Source organism: Pleurodeles waltl, chromosome 10 (assembly GCF_031143425.1).
Source record: "Pleurodeles waltl isolate 20211129_DDA chromosome 10, aPleWal1.hap1.20221129, whole genome shotgun sequence".
NCBI lineage: Eukaryota > Metazoa > Chordata > Amphibia > Caudata > Salamandridae > Pleurodeles > Pleurodeles waltl.
Genome location: NC_090449.1, coordinates 885,361,525 through 885,384,141, shown reverse-complemented (window position 1 = coordinate 885,384,141; position 22,617 = coordinate 885,361,525).

Genomic DNA, 22,617 nt, shown 5'->3' with positions numbered 1-22,617 from the left:
TTTTCAACAAAGCGTTGTACTTCTAATAATTTTCAATTTCTTAAGTGATACATAACATTAAACTGTCAATTCTCAATTAACTAATTTCAGTTCTAACATTTCTCCTCCTCCCCCTTTTAAAAAAAAAGAAAAATAGAGCAGGAGAAAAAACCCAAAAAGAAACAAAGTGAAAATAAGCAAAGAAAGAAAAAAAGAAGAGAAATAGAAGATTTTTTTTTTCAAATGAACTATACACACATTATGTACAGAAACCAGGAAGAAAAAAAAACAATATTCTTACTTCCACTCGAACGTAATCTTGTCATTTTTTTGGTTTTGTATGAACATGTGTAATTTTCCTGTCTGTAATCATGATGTTGTTGCTATGTTTACAAACATCTTTCTCAGAATTCTCAAGAGGTTCAATTTTGGAGAAGATTTTAAACTGGGATTTAAGTCTACACTGGACATACTCCACTAATACCTATCTGTCAATTTTACAGCATTCCTACGTAACTCAAATATGTGTTGAGGTTCCCTAAATTTTGACAATTACTTCATCATCAAAATGGGTACCCGAATCACCTACACTCAACTTACACCCTTCATTAATGGACTAGGTAGTGACTTCTTCATATTTACTGCATTAGAATTGTTTTCAGTTGTTTTCCATATGTCTTTAACATTACTTCCTCCATGAAACAATGTTACCATCCAAAATGGACATAACTCTATTAACGCTTTCCTTCCTCTCATAAGTTCAAATGGACTTTTGTTCGTAGCTACATGTGGCATAGTGCGGTAAGACCACAACAAGGGGCTTATTTACAAGTCCCCTGCACCACCAGAGCTTCACTTTTTGTGACGCTGAAGCAGCGCATTGTGCAGGCCCCATAATTGCGTGGCTTTTTAAGGCCTTATATAGCTGATGTGATGCAACTTGGCGCAATTCGTTGTGTTCCCTTACAAAGTTGATGGGCACATGCCGTGGGTGATGCGGTGGGTGTTCCTTTGCAACACCCATGGGCTTTGACACAATCCCAGATTTGCAAGAATCTGTAAACCTGGGAATGTGTCAAAATATTATGGTATAAAGAGGAGAAATATCTTTATTTCTACTCGTTTTTTCCTCTTTCTGCAGCACACATAGAAAAAGTAAAAAGTCTCCTTGTATTTTTTTTTTTGCAGGAAGTTGTCTGCGGCACAGGCATCCTTGCACCATGGTGCAAGAGTGCCTGTGTCGGCGCTAGGTAGCCCATTGTGCACCAGCACAGGGGGAGAAGACAGAAATTTGCCGTATCTTCTAGATATGGCGCATTTCTGCTCTTTCCCTGTGGTGCAGGGCAGTGCAGTGAAGCAAGGTCACATTCTGCACCGTCCTGCACCACGGGTCTTGTAAATACCCCCCAAATCTCTATCTGCTTGACCCACACATATGTTGCACCTGTGTGCAGTTTGGATAAGTTTTACTAAGTCCTTATTGAAGCGCTCTACTTTACCATTACTTTGTGGGTGTGAGAAAGGGACACTGATCGCAAGGATTCCAAGATGGCTGTCGTAATGGCATATCCTAAGGAAAAGGGTGTAGTTCCAGCGATACAATCACTCCCACTTGTGTTCCCCCGTACAGCAGTTTTTACGGAGCTATTATATGAAGCAGCAAAGTGGAAGACATTGTCTCAGATGGTCAGACCGAGGAGGAAAGAAGGCGTAGAGAGGTCAGATGCTGACAAGAAGGGGAACCTGCCTGATGGAGCTCACTGGAGTCAGAGCGGGGTGATAAGGTCAGGAAAGAAAGTGAGCAGACAAGAGGGTCGATAGATGCGACGGATCAAAACAGGCCCCTACTGCCTAGTTTACTATGCTCACCCGGTGGCCCTGGGGAAGAGGGCGCTGAGGCCAGTTACGCTGTCGCTCGAGGACCGGCCCGTAGCACAAGGTAAGTAACACATTACTGGCATATAGAATGGTAATGGTGTTCTAGGTGCTTGAGTGTTCTGTTGTGCTGGATAAAGGGCAAGGTGAGAGGCCATTTTTAGTTTTCGCCTGCACACACACTTGTGCAGTGTTCTTGTGAAATCTTTTGTGAATAAAAAAAACTTTAAAGGGGCTTAGTAACCGACCCTTACTTACCTGAACTTACCATTGGCTCATGCCAACATCGCTCTAATTTACATGCTTCTAATTGGCCAGCACATTGTCTTCTTTCACTTCCTGCTCTCTGCTTTTTTGCCGTCCATGCCGTTGGGTGGATTCTGGACCAAGTACTCCTTCCGGTCACTGCCATTTGCTAATGAAAAGTCTTCTTCCACTGGCTACTTCACTGTGAAGACACTATTTTTGCATTTCCAAATGAGCACTCCTTACGAGTGAATCTGCAGGCTGATAATGACTTTCATACATGGGCGGAGGCAGTGTCTAAAGTGGAGAAAGGGCCCTACTCTTTTCGAAATGCAATATAGTAAAAATACTTTCTGTCACTATTTAAAGAAATGCTCTGCTGCTGGGACCAGCCTTGTGTCTCATGACTTAATTCTGTCTTTATACTATAATGAGCAAATGGCGGAAAACCCTACTCTTGGCTCTGTGCTTGGAATCACTGAAAAATTAATTTGTTAAAGTTGCAACTTCCGGTTTCAGAGCACACCCCCACCCCTCCACACAGAGCCGTAGGTTGCACAATAGCTCATGGGGTTGAAGCATCTACTGTGGAGATGTCATGCATAATGCAGGTCATCGGTGGGTGGATTCCACCTTTCACCTTTGTTTTCTTTCAGAGTTTATTAAATAGGAGGCTTGTAATGAAAACTCATAAGCTTGTCCTCCTTTTAACTAGATCTGTTGACCTTACTCAACCAGATTTTTCCTTCCATTCTTAAAAAATATCTTATGTCATGAATCATGTCAACGGCAAATGAAAACCACCGCTTTCTGACTCAAAATCTTCTTTGAAGTGTGTCTCGAAACATTGTTGCCTTAGCAAACTGGTTGTACTTTTGAAATTCAGAGAGCATGTTTTAAATCTGGCACATTGCCTTGTAGGGAGTGGCCACTTGGGAAGAGAAAAAACAGAAGAGTATCTCTTACGGAGGTTTTACTGGCTATGTGTTTATGCTGATATACGTAGATTTTGTAAATCCTGTCCCCGGTGTCAGCTTGTAAATCCTTCTAAGGACCAAAAAATTCCCTATCACCCTCTTCCTGAGGATGGACCTGGTGGGGTCCCTGACCACATCCACAGAGGTTACCAGTATATATTGGTGTTAGTAGACTAGGCAACAATATACACGGAAGTCATACCCCTTACCAGTATGAACACTACACAACACCCAAGCTATGGTAGAATTCTTTTCAAAAGTAGACTTCTCCGAACAACTATTGACTGATCAAGGTCCCCCTTTTATGTCACACTTGAATGATCAAATATGCAAAATTCTAGGCATCACACAGATATATACTTCAGTTTACCATCCCCAGACCAGTGGTCTGGTGGAGCGGTACCACCGTACTATTAAGACCATGTTAAAAAAATTGGTAAATGATACAGGATGTGTCTGGGATAAAAAGCTTCCTTTGGTTCAAATCGCCATCAGGTGTCATGTACTTTCCTTGACTAGGTTCTCCCCATTTAAACTTGTCTTTGGTCGGCAGCTTCTTACACTGTTAGACATGGCAGCGGAACAACAAAAAGAAAAGGATGAGGAGGGAAAATCCTTTCTGGAATATGCAGCCTAATTGAAAACTGATGTATCAGAACTTGGGGAAAAAGCGTGTGTTAATTTAAAAAAGGCCCAAAACAGACAGAAATAAAACTGTGACGTACCACAAAAGTCCAAGTTCAGCCCGTTGCGTATTTTCAGCATCTTACCTGGATAATTTAGTAGTCTTTAGTTCAGACTGGGAGGCACATCTGATTCACTTGGACATCATCTTCCAGGCCCTGAGTGAGGCTGTTCAAGTGGTTAACTCTGAAAAGTCCATCTTGGCCACTGATGCTATTCTCTACATGGGGTGCCACAATCAGAAATGCGAGATCTGACCTCAAATTGATATGGTAAAGGCTATTAAGGACCTGCCCAGTCCCACTACCAAGTCGGACATTCATTCTTGATGGGTCTGGTTGGTTATTATAGGAGGTTTATACCCCAATTTTCCAAACTGGCCCATCTCCTTACCAAATTGAAAGTTGAAGAACACCAGCCCCTCTGAGATCAGAAACTGGACACAAGAACACCAGAACAGTTTTAAGGCCCTGAAAGACTCATTTTGTACAGACCCGGTTCTTTTGTGCCTCAACTTCGAAAAACCCTTTGTTGTCCAGACCGATGCCTCCGGCCCCGGTCTTGGGGATCTGCTGTCACGGGCTGATGGGGAGGGCCTTCTTTGCCCTGTGGTTTACATTAGCCGCAAGTTGTTGCCCTCTCAACTGCATTACGTCACTGTGGAGAAAGAGAGTCTGCCGATTTAATGGGCGGTTGAGTCACTCCAGTACTACCTGTTGGGTCGCCCTTTTCTACTTCTGACCGATTATGCATCTTTGGTTTGGCTTGCCAGGAACAAGCACATTAATGCTGGCACTCTATGATGGTTTTTGGCAATGAAGGTTTTCTTTTTTTCAGACTTGTCATCATGCCAGCTATCTTCAGTCCAACATGGATTTCCTTTCTCAGTCTGTTGTAGATGGCCCAATCGGCCATCGTTTTTGGGGGATGTTGTGAAAGGGTCACTGATTGTGAGAATTCCAAGATGGCCACAGTAATGATACATCCTAAGGAAAAGGGTGTAGGTTTAGTGGTACAATCACTCGTACCTGTGTTCCCTTGTATGGCAGTCTTTTTGGATCTGTTATATGCAGCAGCAAAGTGGATGACATCTCAGATGGACAGACCGAAGAGGAAAGTGGACGTGGAGAGATCAGAAGGTGACGAGAAGGGGAACCCACCTGAAGGAGCTTGCAGGATTCGGAGTGAGGAGTGGAGCAAAAAGGCCGGGAAATAAAGTGAGCAGAGAAGAGCGTGAGTGGATGCGACCGATCAAAACAGGTATGTGCCGTCTATTTTACTACACTCACCTGGTAGTCCTGGGGAAGAGGACACTGAGGCAGGTTACGCTGTGGCTCGAGGAAGAGGCCGTAGCATAAGGCAAGTAACACATTACTGCCATATAGAATGATAATGGTGGTCACAGTACTGGGGTATTTTGTGGTGCTGGATAAAGGGCTAGGTGAGAGCCCATTTTACCGGCTTGTTATCAGACAATACTCAAAAGCGGTGCACACACTGGTAGCCGGATATTTGGTCTTTGAGAAGTGATCACTGTTACCTGGTGGTGGGTGAACGCAAATTGACCAAGTGCTAAAGTCCCCTTTTATTTTCCCCAGGGTCACAATGCCAATAGGGGAAAACGGTGAAGCAGGAACCATACACCAAGGAAGGAAAAGCCAAGGGATATCAACATTCATGAAAAGAGACTCCATTCTCTGTCTGTGAAGGAACATACATCTATATATTTACTTTCCTTACTAACATCCTTTAATCACATTTTCACACTTCTATTGTCAAATAAATCTAGACAACCTTAAGCTGTTTGTGTCATCGTTATTTTGCCAGCCTGTTACAAAGTGGTACAAAGGGGTCCTGATGTGCTTAATCCCGTAGTTATTTAAAAAAGTGAAGCATCTCTGTTGAAACAAATTGCACTCCATTATCAGTGAAATCTTCCTTTGAAAAACCTTCTCGAATAATTTTATGCAATCAATTACACTTTAGGGAGCTGGGACACTGATTGATTCAACTTCAACCTACCTAGATAAGTGATGAATTATAACAATAAAATACTCATGCCAAATGGCAAAATATGAAAAGATCCTAGAAAATCAAGTTCTAATGCCTGCCATGCTCTATGCGTCAAAAAAGCAAATGGGTCCACAGTTCCCTTAGTGACTAACACTTTCTCACTCCTTTTGCACCTCACACACATCATGACAAACACATGGATTTCGCTATCCATTCTAGGCCACCAGAAATAATTTTGTATCTTTATTTTGGTAATGGTTGAGCCCAAAATCATCAGTATGACCTATTGATATTATTCTTTGCAGAAAACATTCAGGTAGTAATAGTTTCTCAGCTCATACTAATTTATAACCCTCAATGGGCAACGCATCTATTGAGAGTGATAAACTTCAATACTATTCAGAACATCTGCAAATCAGCTGACGCATTTTATCTCTTAGGCTGTCCCATGTTAACCAATGCCATTACATCACTCAAAATCTTATCGTTACTTACTGCATCTATCCATTCATTCTCACCTACACATATTGATGCAAGCCACAGAACACTCCTCAATCTTTGTCTCCCAATTTTGTTCTCCAGCATCCTCAATGGGTAGTCTAGATAGTCTGCTGTGCAATTCTTTCCTCCAGGAATGTACTCAGTGGTAAACACATATTCTAAAAGCTTAACTGAAAGGCTTGAAATAAAAGTTGTCGAACATTTTAGTTTCTTGGCAGACAAATTATCAACCAAAGGGTGATGATCAGTTTTCAAAACTAATGGCCTGCCCCATAAATACTACTTACATTTTTCTGGAGTGACAGATGCAGTCAGATGGCGAGACTGGGTATCTAGTTCTTCCTGGAGATATCCAGCTTTCAAATCCAGTTTAGTGAACCTGCTGGAGCACCCAATTTTCATTATTAAATCATCAACCCTTGGCAATGGGAAATTATCTTCCCAAATTGCTTCATTCAGGCTCCTCAAATCAACAAACATCCTTAAATCACCTTTTTTTCCTTACCTAACCTATGGGGGATAATGAGAGAGTGGTATTGACCTTATCAATGATGCCTTGCTCACAAAAATCTTTCAACAACTTTGATAATTCCTTCTTAGCTCTCAGGGGTACATTTCGTAATTTATACTTTACAAGTACTACACCTTGCTTGACTTATGGTGTAGCTAAAATTCATAATCTTTCCTACATGATCTTGAAAAACAATTTTAAATTTCATTTCCCAACCCTCTTTTATATTCCCAGTGTCCCTAAGGAAATTTACTTCTTTCCTGTCAATAAAACAGGTTTGTCCCATCCAGGCTCAATAGTCAAATAGTATTCAGCTTGATGTAGCCACCCTATGACAGTAATGCCTTTACTATCCATATAAATGTTTCCTTGAATGACCTCACCTAACACTCCAGTGGAAGTCCAGAAATACCCAATCAGATCTAGCTTGCTTCCCTAAAAAAAACCTTTCAATACATAAGGAAGATGCAATGTCCTGTCATTCCACAATTGATTGAATCAGTCTTGTTACACAATGGTAAAGTGTGCACCTGTATCTACTAACATTTTGATTTTCCATCTCATTAATTAATACTTCAGTATCAGTATCCACAGTAATTTTACTCTTGTGTGACTCTGTGTCTCTGACTACTCATACAAACTACATAATCCGTCTGCTTGTAAGACTCATTGTCATAATTCCAACGTATCACAAATCAAATCCTGTTTCTTTTTGCTCCTCTGCACACTCAAAAGAAATATCTTATATTTCCACAACCGCTATATTGTTGAAGAAAGAGATTTTTTTTTTTGCCAAGTGTGCAAAAATAATTTGCACTCAATTCAATCGCTATATTTAGGAGAATAGAAAAAACGAAGTAATGAACTGGTGCAGCATACAAATCGCTGTGCCTTTGTTGTCCGAAGAATCATATTTGAGAATTGCCTGCCAGGACCAATTGGTTCCATATGCGTCTAGACCCACAGAGGGTGCTTACCTGGTGTCATGTCTCCAGTGCAGGTTCCTCGTCCTCGGCAACAGGAAGTAGGCAGCGGCAGAATCCTTTCTTTCATAGGCTGAAGATACGTTTGACCGCCCCCAGCTTCACTGGGTGAAAGCATATAGCTCCAAGATTTTCTTTTTCCTGTACCTTCACCTCCTCTCCATCCTGCAGCTGCTGCGGCTCTATGTGGACACCTGCTGCCCTTTAGGAACATATACTATTCGGTTTCAACCTTAAGGGGTGATTTTTGTCCGGTGGGTGTTTAGTGGCGAAAATCAGTTGACACCAAAAACCAGACAGCATAAGTATCACCCAGGCATCTTGCGGGTCTGGTCACCTCTTCCATCTGTTGTACTGCTTCATCACGACACTTTCCATCTCTACCCATCTGACCAAATCCAGGCTCCATGTTGTGCACTAAGAGCTCACATTGTAATTCTATCTCATCATGAATTGACATGTTACTAATAAAAGCGTTCAATATAAATCTTTGTATGACAAGAAGATCTATGGGGGTAATTCACAAAAACATTAAGAGTAGGTGAAAAATTACCACTGGAATACTGTTTTACCTACTCTTGCATGCTTTTGTGAATCGGCCCCAAAACATCCAATTCCTATAAGTTAAAGGACAAAGATGACAAAGTCTGTTCTATTTGTTCTAATGCAGTGCTTAATGTGTGCTGGTTTTCAGGTCCGCCACTTATCTACGAACACTGTCACTTTATTATGACAGTCCTCCACGAGGATGTGCTGTTTGACTTTATAAGAACTGGAAAGTGCTTCATATATACAAAACATAATGAACTAGAGTGTCTGCAAATCAGTGGCTTGCAATAATGGAATATGTAACATAGGATTAGTAGTAAGCACTGGAACTAGCATTTTGTTAGACCTAGCAGGGGCAGTGGATGGTGTGAGCCCAGGTGGCTTTTTGAGATATAAGGTGCCCCTCGCAATTAGCCAAGGCAATTACTTTTTTACAAAATAATCACTGTACTAATTGTATATGAACGTTCCATCAATGAGTATGCAACCGGAATACTAATTTACAAACCCCAAAATACCTTACTGACTAGGCCCTCGTTTTAATAGTTCAATGTACTTTATAACTTAGCACTGTTTTTCTTGGAATGCATGGGGTTTAAGAAATAGAAAGGTCCTAATGGTGGTCTAGGAAGCTATCATCAAACCTACGACCTTGCACACTAGATAAACCATTAAAACCCTCCAAAAGAAAGGGCCAGCCCATCTTGAACTGAGTTATACTTTATTGAACTGCTTTGTTTCGTTTAATTTCCACATATATCCATTTTCGAAATGCACAAAGGTTAGCGAGTAAAGTTGTAATTTATATTGCAAATGTGGTTTCAATGCACGCTTATAAGAGACTGTACCACCCATCACAATATTTCAATAGCCACTACTTTACGCTTTATTTGGATGGCATATCAATTATAATTTATGTTGCGCTTTAAAAAGTTTGCACAACTCAAAATGTAAAAAGATTCATTTCCTCTTCTAGCAAACTTCTCTTTTCAAACTTTTCAATCTCCATCTCATCTACGGTCTGTTTGTCAAGTATGATGAGCCTTCATGGTAAAAATGGTTGCATCAAAAAGACATGGGCTACTGAAGGATGACATTTTCCGTGCAATATTGCAGGCTTAAATTATGCAAATACGGAGAAGATGAGATCTGTATTTGTATAATTTAATCAAACTGTTTCATACGAAAATAATGCAAGAAAATCTAGTTTGCTGACAGTCTGAAACTATAATCAACGTTTTCTGTGACCATGAAATTTCTGCCAATTTGGTTTTCATAACCGGAATAAACAGACAAGCGAATGCCACTCTTTACCCTTCCTAGTGCCAAAACGGTTTGTAAGATACCCATCCGTGGAAGCTGGCACAAAATATATTGTCACCCAGGAGTAAGCCTTGGATTTTAGTGATTTCAGCTACAAAAAGACAGCCAAAGTTTACACTGAAAAGCTTTTTTTTGTGTTCTTAATAACTTTGGAGCCGGTCCAATCCACACTAAACTTTCTTAAAAAACAACAACAAAAAAACAGTTTGTCGTATTTGGGTTTATGACTAGTTTTGTGCAGGTCTAAGTAACTACTTCTGTTCAACTCCCAAATGGATTAGTGCTCTCTACTAGGGGTGGGCGGTGAGCTCCTCTACACTGATGGAGTTAAATGAGTTTTTGGCACTCAGTTTGTCAAAACAACTCTGCTAGCCATGCAGCGGAGTGGAGCTCACAGACGTGCGCTGTCACTGTGGGGCACATATCAAAAACAGGGCTGCACTTTCCACTCAGCCCAAATGAAGACATTTGCCCTATGACAGGCAAGAAGACCCGTAGCTAAGGCTTTGCTTTCTGCGGGTCGGTGTGGAGCTTCTGCTGCAGGTTAGTGCTGCAAGCTGCTGCTGAGGGGATGCACCAGTGCCAGCTCTGGTTCCAGTCCCCCCTCCTTTCACTGTCCTCAGCAGCCCGGGAGCAGGGGGCAGAGAGCCAGGCAGCTGAAAATGGGGAGCCAGTCAGTAGTCAGACCCTAGTTTCACTTTCTCTTCTATGTGCACACAGGGGGCTGGCAGTGGACATGGACAGTGTTTACACATTGGGGAGGGGGGGGGGTCTGTGCCCCTGCTCCGAAAAAAGGAAACTTGTAGGCAGAGTTCCATAGAAAACCTGTCTCCTAGAGTCCCTGAGCTTTCTCATTGAGTCTGGGGAGACAGGTTCCACTTCTTTTCAGTGGAGCTCTGACTGCAAGATAATTTTTTTCTGAGCACAGCCCCCGCCACATATGCAAATGAATAATTTCCAGGCCCAGTGCCCTCGCCCCTGTGCCTATAGACGAGAAACCAAGGGTTTCGTCTATGGGCATATGGGTTAGAGGCACTGGACATTATTTATTTGCATATGTGTAGGCCGGGCAGGCGGCATTCCGCCACACCTGGATCTCCAAAGAATTTCAAGGAGTTTTTAGTTAGAACTCTGTTAGCTCCGCCCCCCTCCCCCCACTCTCCACTACAAAAGAAATAGCTGAATAAAAATCACACCAAACTTGCCATGAAAGTATGATTTTACCAAGGAAATGCCTTTGCTTGGTGAAAAACTGTTCAGTAGCTTTTAAAAAATTAGTTTAGAAAAAATGTGTCAGGTGGCTTTGAAGGGTGAAAAAGTTAGAAAGATCTAAACTGTTAGTCGACAAACAGTCCTCAAACCTGGGTTAGAGAACACTTTGCAGACCCACATTTAAATAATAATCAAATCTGATTGTAAAAGGGAGATTTCTTACGATTTTAGGTCTGCAAACCCAAAGATAAGTTTGAGGAACATAAAATGCTGATTGACTGGCCAGGCATGATCCACTCGTCCTGAAAAAATGGCCACAAAAGAACAAGGAGAGCACACCCTATACCCCCAAGCCTGGGTGGTTATCCCCCAGTTGCCCCAGAAGGACCAATTAAAAAAAAAAAAAAAAAGTGTTCATGTTGCAGGGTCCACAAATGCACCATGGAGCAGAATCGGAGACTTCTATTTCCATAGTAGTGGTACCAAGAACTCAGATTATGAAACCACACTTGGTCCCCTTTCCTAGACTTGAAAAACCTAAAATGGTACCCTGATGCTCACATTCAGACTACATAGTATAATATATGAGGACCGATAGCGTGTCTCATTTTACATTCCATGGTTTCAATACCGGAATGTGGTCTATAGGTGCCATTTGCGGTGGGGAGAGTCTTCAGTCCCAAGAAACAGTGAAATATCAACACATTTGTGGCCATCTTAAAATTAAAAAAACTAACGTTTTATAAAACATCCAGTAGCCTTGTCTCATGTTCCTGTTGGGGGGGCAGAGGGAGTTGTTTTTAGTAAACTCAACTTGCAGAGCAAGAGGGCAGAACCGTCTCTATGGTCCAGGAACCTCTGGTCAAGTCAGGGTACTATTCATCAATTTAAAGAGTATTTTGTTACTGACTGAGACTGCAAATTGCTTTCTGACAGAGATCAAATTTGACTAATATTTTACTGGCATAGAAGTTAGCATATGGTGACTTACAAACTCATTTAAAAGCCTAAACAAGAAATTAACACAAAATTATAATAATTTACTGGTAAGTCCCTAGTACAGTGCACTAGAGGTTCCCAGGGCGTGTAAATCAAATGCTACTAGTGGGCCTGCAGCACTGGTTTTGCCACCCACATGAGTAGCTGTGTAATCGTCCCAGACCTGCCACTGCAGTGTCTGTGTGTGCAGTTTTAAACTGCCAATTCGACCTGGCAAGTGTACCCACTTCCAAGGCCTAAACCTTCCCTTTTCTTACATGTAAGACACCCCTAAGGTAGGCCCTATGTAGCCCCATGGGCAGGGTGCAGTGTATGTTTATGGTAGGATATATACTAATGTGTTTTATATGTCCTGACAGTAAAATACTGCCAAATTTGTTTTTCAGTGTTGCAAGGCCTATCTCTCTCATAGGTTAACGTGGGGGCTGCCTTTAAAAATGATTAAAGCGTAGATTCGCTTTGGAAGCAGATAGACATGTGGAGTTTGGGGTCTCTGAGCTCACAACTCAAAAATACATCTTTTAGTAGAGTTGGTTTTGAGATTGTGTGTTTGAGAATGGCACTTTTAAAAAGTGAGCATTTTCTTGCTCAAACCATTCTGACTCTGCCTGTTTGTGGATTCCCTGTCTGGGTCAGTTTGACAGTTGGGCTGTTTGCACCTCTTTCTAGAGAGTGACACAAAGGGAGCTGGGGTGTAGCATGCATACCCTGATGAGCCATCTGTGCCAGGAGGGAGCGGAGGAGTGGTCACTTACACCTGAAAGGGCTGTGCCTGCCCCCACACAATGCAGTCTCCAACCCCCTGGTGTGTGTCTGGGGCCTGGCCTTGGCAAGGCAGGATTTCACAAACAAGAGACTTTCCTTTGAAGTTCAAAGGCCAAAATGGATCTAAGAAGGGGACCCAAAACCACAGACTTTAGATCACTTCTGGACATCAAGAGGAACCTCTGCCTCAAGAAGAGCTGAGGAGAAGTGCTGCCCTGCCTGTGACTGTGCTTTGTGGAGCTATCCTGCAGTTGCTGCTTCTGCCTGGTGAAAGGGGGACAAAAACTGGACTTTGTTGTGCATTCCTGCTTGTGAAGAAATCTCCAAGGGCTTGTCCTGAGCTTGCCTTCTGTTGTTGAAGTCTCAGGGCCATCAAAGACTTCCCTTGCCAGAACCTGGACTCTGCTGAGACGCCTGCCCTGCCAAGTGCTGCCCTTTCCAGTTCCTGGGGCCTTGATAGGTGAAGCTGGCAGATCAAGATTGAAAATTCATGCACCGACCGCCGTGTGAGGAAATTTCCAGCGCAACTTTTGAGACACGGCTGAAGAAATGACGCGCCACCGGCTCCGCATCTGAAATCAACACAGTGCTTGCAGCGCAGCTGGAAAATCGATGCTTGTGGTTGGAGAAACGACGTGCTGCATCGCTAACGGAGGCTGGTAACGTTGCAACCCACACAGCACTGTTTCACTATCACCGTGCAGCAGGATTTTTGACACAAACCTTGCTGAGCGCAGAAAAATAAACCAATGCGTGCCCGCACCCAAGTGCATCCCGGATCAACGCATCGCTCTCCTGTGTAGAGGAAAACTGACGCACACCGACCTGACGGGAGAAGGAGAAACAATGCACAATCTCGCTTGCGGGTGAGTAAAAGCCGCACTGCTTACCTTTTTCAACGCACACTCGCCCGTGCATGTTATTTTGACGCTACCCAGGTACTTTTCAACGTTAACAGTGTTTTACCTGTTTACAAAAGGATTTAAGACTCTTTTGCTTTTAAAATTAATAACTTGACTTGTGTATGTTGGGTTTTTGTTGTTTTGTTTAGATAAATATTTTCTATTTTTCTAAACCTGTGTTGTCATTTTGTAGTGTTTTCATTAAGTTACTGTGTGTGTTGGTACAAATACTTTACACCTAGAACTCTGAAGTTAAGCCTGCCTTCCCATGCCAAGCTACCAAGGGCGTGAGCGGGAGTTAGCGGAGGGTGATTCTCCTTTACCCTGACTAGAGTAAGGGTCCTTGCTTGGACAGGGGGTAACCTGACTGCCAACCAAAGACCCCATTTCTAACAGATAGTGTTTGGGTTGGATGCCAGTAACTAGTACAACACAACATGGAAATCAAAATCTCATAGCAGGTCGATCACTAGCTAAATTACATCATATAGTCACCACTCTCTAGGGGACAACCAGCTGTTTCTGGAACAAATAATGGAACCAATCACAAAACACTGACTTTTGCACTCAAATGGCATCTTTCTAGGGCTTTTCAACCTTCATTGGAACGATGAGGATGGCACACTGGTCTTTACTCCAAAAAATGTCATCACTGATCAGAACCTTGGTCTAGCCTGCTCTGGCCCAACACACACCAACAGAGCTACACTAGATCATTCCCAAGAAAAGAGCTCTGAAAATTGACTCTGTAAAACCAACCGGACTAGTCAGACTACTAACCTACCATATTTCACATCACAGCAAATGTACAAGGGATCAAACCCAAACACTAGATAAGAGACACTAGAAACACAAACAGAGACAATCTTGCCTCTTGTTACCAGAGGAACCTTGCATCCCAGAGGGAGATGTGGAATTTTCATGTATTAAATTAGCACTATAACCAAACTGTGACAAACATAATAGAGGTAGATGCCCACTTCCCCTCAGAAGACTCAAAGCCAAAGTATCCCACTCCTGGTACAACCATTTCCTAATGAATAAAGGAGGAGATTAAGAGTCACTCAGAGAATATGGAGGTACAAAACATGTGCAACACATTTACAACAGCTATGGGAATTAAGAAACAACTGCATGAAGAAAATATGGACTGCCAAGGCTTTGTTCTTCAGATTCCAGCTACATGACACCAAAATCCATCCAAGGAAACTTTTCAAACAAACTGGTTCAAATTCACTGGTACCACCATCACCTCTACAGAGAACTGCAAACCTTTCTCAATCTTCTTAGAGGAGAAAATATTGCAAATTGAGAACTCTTTTGCAAGTGACATATCTCATATCAATGAGACCAGACCAATTTATCAACATAGTCTTACTTCCTGTTGGGAAGAGAGTAAGAGAAGGATCAAAATTCCTAGTATCCCACTAAGACCAAAATTGAAGCAGCCTGGAGAGAATTCACAACCCTAAATCAAGAGAAGATCCTTGAAATCAGAGCATCAATGAAACCTACCTCACATTTGACAACCCAATCCCCTATGCAATCACAAAAGACCTTTGCCAACTTTTTCCAACTTCTGGACTATAATTGTTAATGCATCAGAAACTCAAAGTATAATAGTAGATTCTTTGAAGATGGGCAGGTGACCGCTCCTGAAATAACCAGGTGCTGACCTGACATACCTAAATAATTTTCAACTGGTGTCAAACATTCCCTTCCTTGCAAAACAGCTGGAAAAACATGTATGCAACCAGCTTTGCCAGCACATTGAACAGTCCAAATTGCTCAACAAGTTCCAATCTCGAATCAGACTAGGACACAATACTGAAACAGCTACTGTCAACATCTTGGATGATGCATTCAAAATCCTGGACCAAAATGAATCATGCCTACTCATCCTCCTCAACCTATCTTCGGCATCCAACATTGTCAATCATAGTAGCCTCACAGAAGAACTTGAATGCAGGATGGGACTAACAAAGATTTTCATTCAAGCGAAGACTGGATAGCACATGTATACACATGACATCCAGCTTTAGTTACAGATCTCATCTCTAGATTAAATCATCTGACTCAATGACTCACTAGTGCAAACCCTAACCTGTCATTGAATCACCTTAAAATGCACTCCCTGAAAACTGAATTCCTTCTGATCTCCCTACCCCACAACTCCCCACAAATACACAGGAGTGAGTCAAACAACAAGATGATCTCAACTGCAAATCTATCATCATCAAGTTAACAAAATCCCTGATGGTAACCCTGAAGAAAAAACTTAAAATGCAAGAAAACTTCAGCTCAACCACTCGCAGTGCAGTTCTACAACTCAACCCCCTCAAGAGGGTAAAATCTTTCATCCTCCCTCCAGAAATCAAAACCGCAGTTCAGTCTTTAGTACTATCTAAACTGGACGATGGCAGTGTGACCATAGTAGGATTACCCAAATCACAAACAACACCACTCAAGACGATCCTAAAAGCCGCAGCAAGACTGATTACAGAAACAAGACTTGACGATATTATCACACCTTCTCTCAAATCTCTCCATTGGCTACTATTTGAAGTCAGGAAACACCTGAATATAGTGTGCCTGACACACAAAGACATACACTATGGCTCGCAACCTCAGAAGCAGCCGCTCCGTACGGTGTGCTGACACCCTCCTACTGGAACCTCCCAAATTAAAAAAAATAGAATACCTACACTTGAACCTTTTTTGGAACTCCCTGGAGAATCTGGAACTCTCTCCCGTCAGACATTACAACAAACACACCGACCAGAACCTTCAAAAAAGAGGTGAAAAGAATTTTACGAAACGGATTCCTTCCATAACACTTGACACACACTCTTCGAGCTAAAGTTATAATTTCTATCATAGGCTGCGCCAAACTGTTGCACCCCAAAGTGCAATCATGGCCAACAAACTTTTTTAGGAGTGGAGTTCTCTCCTTTGCCATGAAATCATATTGGTCAGGGAATAGGTTATTGCATTCACTGAATAGACTTTCTAGTTTTGTTTCAATCGTTGTTTTTGCCATTACTTAATAGTATATGTTATTGCTTCTGAATTATTCACTGAAAAAAACAAAGGTTACACATGGACGTTATAGTTAGGTTCTGAATTTACTTGTACAAAACCATAGAAGTTCAACAGTTATAGTTACCTGAGCTAACTACAACTTGTGCTCCTGTAATGCACTGCTTGTGCTATATTATCAATATACAAAACTACATATTGCATTCAGTATATTACATCCTAAATTCATCTCTTATTGCAGCCTATGTACTTAAATTCTCTATGTCCCCATCAATATACAAGTGGTTGTTAATGTCTCTAAATGAATGTCTCCCTTTACATTTGTATTATGTTCTATCTCCTTGACCTTAACATTGCAAGTGCACATTTAACGCAATAAAAAACACTTTTTGTCTCTGCTATAGACATAGCAACCTCCTCTTCAGCCTACATACAGTATTTCTGACCCCTTCACCTTCCCCACAAGAAACAAATCAACCTGCTCTCACCTAATCCTTTTTCTTAACATTTCAAGTACTATACTTCACTCATATGAATGTCTATCTCATACTGAAATAACCTCTATCATCTCTCATTACTTGTGTGACTCTGCATGAATTCAACATTGCTTTCATACAAACCCATTTCTCTACAGACAAACACATTAAGGCCCTCATTACCAGTTTGGCACCTATCTGTGCATTACAAGGTGTTTCACTATTATCGCACTTTTCATCACTATCTGCCCTGTCGCTGTCCTCTAATTTTACAGGTCCTACATTTGTGCACACAAGTGACTCTGGCTATCCTACACTTCCTTGGCTGTTGACACCAGTAAGGTAAGTAAGGTACCCTGCCACGGAAGGTGAACTCCGTTTCAATGAGGCCCACGGGAGGACGAGACGTGTAATTAAAAAACGTTTGGCCTCCTGAAGGCCAGGTTCAGGTGCTTGGACCTATCTGGAGATGCCCTCCTCTACCCGCCCCAAAAGGAATGTCAGATAATCTTTGCCTGCTGCATGCTTCACAATCTAGCCCTGAAATGTCAAATACCACTGCCAGCTGATGAAGGTGAGGCAGCTGGATCAGTGGCTGGAAATGCTGAAATGGCAAGTGATGAGGAGGCAGAGGAGGAAGGTGCAGCTGACTCTAGGACTGAGCTCATCAATTAGTACGTCCAGTGACATACAGGTATTTTGAGTGGGGTTTTCAACTCTTGTATGTCTACAATCGTTGCTGATAATAGTCCTCCTGACTTGGTTCATCACTGGGGGTGTTATGTGGTCCTATCCCAAAGTGCGACATGTGGGAGCTGACTGGTAGATTAGGTGCACAGTAAAATCGTTTCAGCTCTAACAAGTGTTTTCACTGCAGTTTCCTACCTTAACATCTCAAATGGACAAACCAGTATACAGCTATTTTGGCTGCTTTCTCCTCTTCTCATGTCATTCCACCCACTGACTGTGGTATCTTACTCAGTGCCTCTGATACCTATGGTTTGAGGTATTCATTGTCATTAGCTATTGGTAAGTGATAGCAGATAGGTTGGTTGAATATGACAGTTGGCAGGTAAAGTGATTAGTGTGGATAATCTGTGACTGGTGATGTATAGGTATTATCTAGGGGCCGCTGCTTAGGAGGTATGCTGTAGTGGGCACAAAATCAATGACCTGCATGTGGTATGTGTGGCATCATGCCTTACTTCCTGATGGTACTCTCTATCATGGTATTTTTGCAGATTGGAATATTGACTACACCCTTGCCTGGGCCAGGATTTATACCTTTCTGACATCTGTCTTGGGACTATCTGTTGTACTGTGTCTCCTGCTGAAGAAGCCTCCCTCTGCTGTCCATTACACTGCAGATTGGATGTAGAGGGGCATTACCAGACCACATTTGTCATCCATGACATTAGTTGATGTTTAATTACAGACTCAACAGTAGATGGGTTCCGTGGTGTTTATTGTGCATATCATGATATTGTAAAGCAAAACAAAGGTGCACACGTTGTCCAACAGGTAATGAGTGAGGTCTTGGTAGATGGAATCTTCAGAGTAGGTGCTACAGCAGTTGGTTACACAGGTCCAGTGTCCATGTGCTTTTGGAAAATGGAGTATTGTCACTTAACAGTCAACAGGGTGTCTCAGTGGGACACAAGGGAGACAACTCAGGAGAGGTTCACTTCCTGGCAGTGGGTTTGGTCTTGGCATCTGCTCCAGCCGGATGTCTGGATGAACGTCCACATTTGCAGAGGGAGTCTTCAGCTACAGAGGGAGGGGTGTCTGAGGCCTATGGTTCCCCTCGCAGGGCTTCCATTCCACTAGCTGCCGCTGATGTAGATGGCTCAGATTTTAGGTTGCTAGCGGAAGGGGCCTGCTGGTGGGTAGAGGAAGCACGCTGGGTGGTGTTGATGTCCCTCAGCACCCCTGCAATGGAGACCATCGTGGCATTGTGGGACTGCCACTGCTGCGTGACCTCCTAGTTGTATTCCTTCTGCAGCCTTTGGTTTTCCCCCAACATGGTGATAATCTGGCCCATACTGTCCTGGGATTGTTGGTATGCTCCCGGGATACAGGAGATGGTTTCATGGTCAGTGGAGTCCTTTGGGGGCCCCCTCCTCTGGCCCACAGCTTTCCTCCCACACCCTCTGCCGCCACGTGCCTGTGCCCCTCGCACAGTGTGCCCACTCCCAATGTCTGCTGCACCTTCATCATCAGGGGTGTTATTGGGTAGACTCAGGTCCCTGTACTGTGGGGCACACAAAAGTTTGAACAGCCCTTTGGACACAGGTTTGTGGACAAAGGGTTGGCTGTGATGTTGATGCCACAGGGTTGGGGGGGATAGATGCGGGCAGGGTGAGGCAGGGATTCGTAGACTGACCAGGTGTCCCGGGGGGGTCAGGTAGGTCGTCAGTGTCCAGACCTCCAGGTATGTTGTCCTCACTGGCGCCTTCATCCTGAGGCAGGCTGGCAGTTTCTATTATCCTCTCCATGTTGGACGTGGTAGGGGTACATGTGGATTGAGTGAGAGAGTTACAAATAGAAAGTGTGTTTGGGTATCTGTTTATCAGATGCATACAGTGGCTTAACATGATTCCCAGCAATGACAATGACCGACGCTGCACAGCATACCATTGGTGGTAGGTAGTAGCCTGTGAGATGTGTACCATACCCCATGTTGGTTGGTGTCAATCAGGTTTGGTAACTACAGCTCTGTGGATGTGTTCAGGTACCTACTGATAGTTCACATGACTGTCCAGCACTGTTACCTAGTGACTAATCAAGCTTGCTAGATGTGACACGAAATGGCTGGACATTGCAGTATGATGTCCCAATGGGAGGAGAGTAGAGCATGCGAGTATGCAAGGTTAAATGCCCTTCCTTACTCTGCATGTGCATAGAGTCTGCCTTCTTACATTCCATACCATGATGAGTCCATTTCTGGGTTGGAGATCTGGATAAGTGGGAGGTTGGATTAGTCACAGAGCTGTAGCTGTATTTAGCCTTGTTTGCCCATGAGGTGTGCCATTACATTGTTGTCATTGCCATGTAGTGGTCCTCAGTAGTACCATCTAGTTGGTATAGCTAGCATAATAGTCATATATGCAAGGGATGTGAGGTGATGTGCACATTCCCGGTTTTCACGACTTGTGGGAGTCATAGTGATAGTATTAGCGAATGCTATCTGTGTCTTTGGCAAGGGCTGTCTGGAGGTTTGGCATGCAGAAGGGGGCATTAGATGGGAGGTGTAGTGAGACATACAGTGAATTGGGGAGTATTTGAGTGGTGGGGAAACATGTAGGACATGACAATTTTGTGACACGGAGGTTGTGGGTACTTACCAGAGTCCAGTCCACCAGGTATTCTAGTCAGGCCCTCGAGTTGCACAATGTACAAAACCTTCTCCTCTCAAGATGTGAACTGTGAGGAAGGAAGTAGGGGCCCACCGCCAGTCTTGTGAACGGTGACCTGGTGTTGTGATGCCATGGAACGTACCATCCCCCGTAGGTCTGGCCTCTTCCTAATGTCCTCCCTTCTGCATCGATGGCTGCCTACTGATTGGACCCTGTTGACTATTCTCTGCCACAACTCCATTTTCCTGGCAATCGAGGCTTGCTGGACCTGTGCTTCAAACGGTTATGACTCTACCCTGACAATTTCATCCACCATGACACTCAACTCGTCTGTGAATCGTGGGTGCTTTTGTGGGGACATGGTAAACTTGGTAAACTTCGGACTTGTATAGTGCACTTTTACCCTGTGAGTCGGGCATCTTGGTGCTGTACGCATACCACTGTGGAACCCTTCCTGGCTTTCCCTGTGAAGTGCCCACTCCTGGGCACCACCAAGGTAAAGCCAGGCATCCCAGCGCTGTTGGGGCCATTGTGGAGATTAAGCAAGCTATTGCCCAGAGTTACAGAGTGGGAACTATGATTAGATTGGCACCGAGGTGAGAGTTATCAGGTCCGAGGAAATTGAGCCCAAGACCCGCTGAGGCGGGAATTGAACCCTGGTCCCGGGCCAGACCTCTGCATCAAGGTCTGGCGCTCTAACTATTGAGCCACATTTCTCCACATGGTAGTGGTTGTGTTGAGGATGGGGGTGTTCTGTGTGTGTGTAGGGGTGCATTGTTGGGTGATTGAAGGAGTTTTGAGTGGTGTGTTGAGTGTTGGACGTTTGTGGTGTTTGTGTGTGCTAGTTATGTGTGTACTGTGTTGGTAGTGCAGTTGTGTGGTGCGTGCCTAGATGTGTATGTGTGCCTACAGTGTATAGGTGTTATTGTATTTGCCTTTTCTCTGTATCTCTATATGTGGTATTAGTTGCACAGGGTTTTGGGGTGTATGTGTGTAAGGTGTGAGGTATTCAAACTGTCCAATGTGGTGTTATGCTCTGACAGGTGTGAGTACTGAGTGCGGCGGTTCAGACCACCAATGGTTTCCCACCATGGAAGAACCGCTGTGGTGATTTGTGGCTCGTATTGTGGCCTGTGGAATTGTGCTGGGCGGGCGGCGCTGGTGGTGGAACTTTCCTGCCCTCCTGTGTCCTGGCGGTGTCAGATGTTTGGCTGTTTTTTTGGCGGCCTAAACAGTGTGACTCTTAATACGGCAGTTGGACTACCACCAACATGGCAGTTGGGCTGGCGGTGCTGGTGGTGGAACCGCCTCTTTCCCGCCCTCCTGTGTCCTGGCGGTATCAGATCTTTGGCTGTTTCTTTGGCAGCCTAAACAGTGCGACTCTTAATACAGCAGTTGGACTACCACCAACATGGCAGTCTTTCTAGAACTCAATATAACATTTTTAACCATTAAATTACTCATTAGTGCATTCTCCATACTAGCTTCAACATACATGAGGGATCACTTTAATATACTGGAAACACCCATAAAATCCCTTATCCATGTTCAGCTGAAAACTTTTCTTATATAATGAATTACTTGTATAATTCCTTTACATAAATCACAAACCTAGTATTTACATCTTTTATAGCATTTTGTGAACACACTGCTCACTTTCTTCAACCTAATATGAATTTATTCTTATACTAACACTTTTTAAAATAAAGTGCATTTCACTACACAGTCCTGAAGATTCTCTTTCTTGTGCTCTATGTTTCTCTTTCAGTATCAGTTAGAATTTCTTCTCATTGAACAAAGTTCAGAAAACCAACCACAAGAATGGAAGTCCACTCATAGTGGGCAACCAGTAATGGCAACCTCCTCAACTCTCCATTCAAGGTTACTAAGTCAGTAAACCAAACACAATCTTCCCTTCATTTTAATACAATGTTCTACAACTTCTCACTGGTTTCTATAGTTAACACTTTGCAGTGCTCCTGAAAAGTTACCCAATACAATGCAAGTTTCGCCAGACCTGCAGATCTACTGCGGCGCTCAGGGCGGCCCCCATGTGTAAATTCACAGGTAGATCCAGGGATCCACGGGAAGTTCGGAAATTATTTTTTGATCTTATTAAAAAAAGCATTTCCATATAAAGACATTTTTAAGAACACAAAATCAAATCATAACATTAAATAATCATTATGAATCATTACTGCCTCTATTTATATGGTAAAACAAAGTC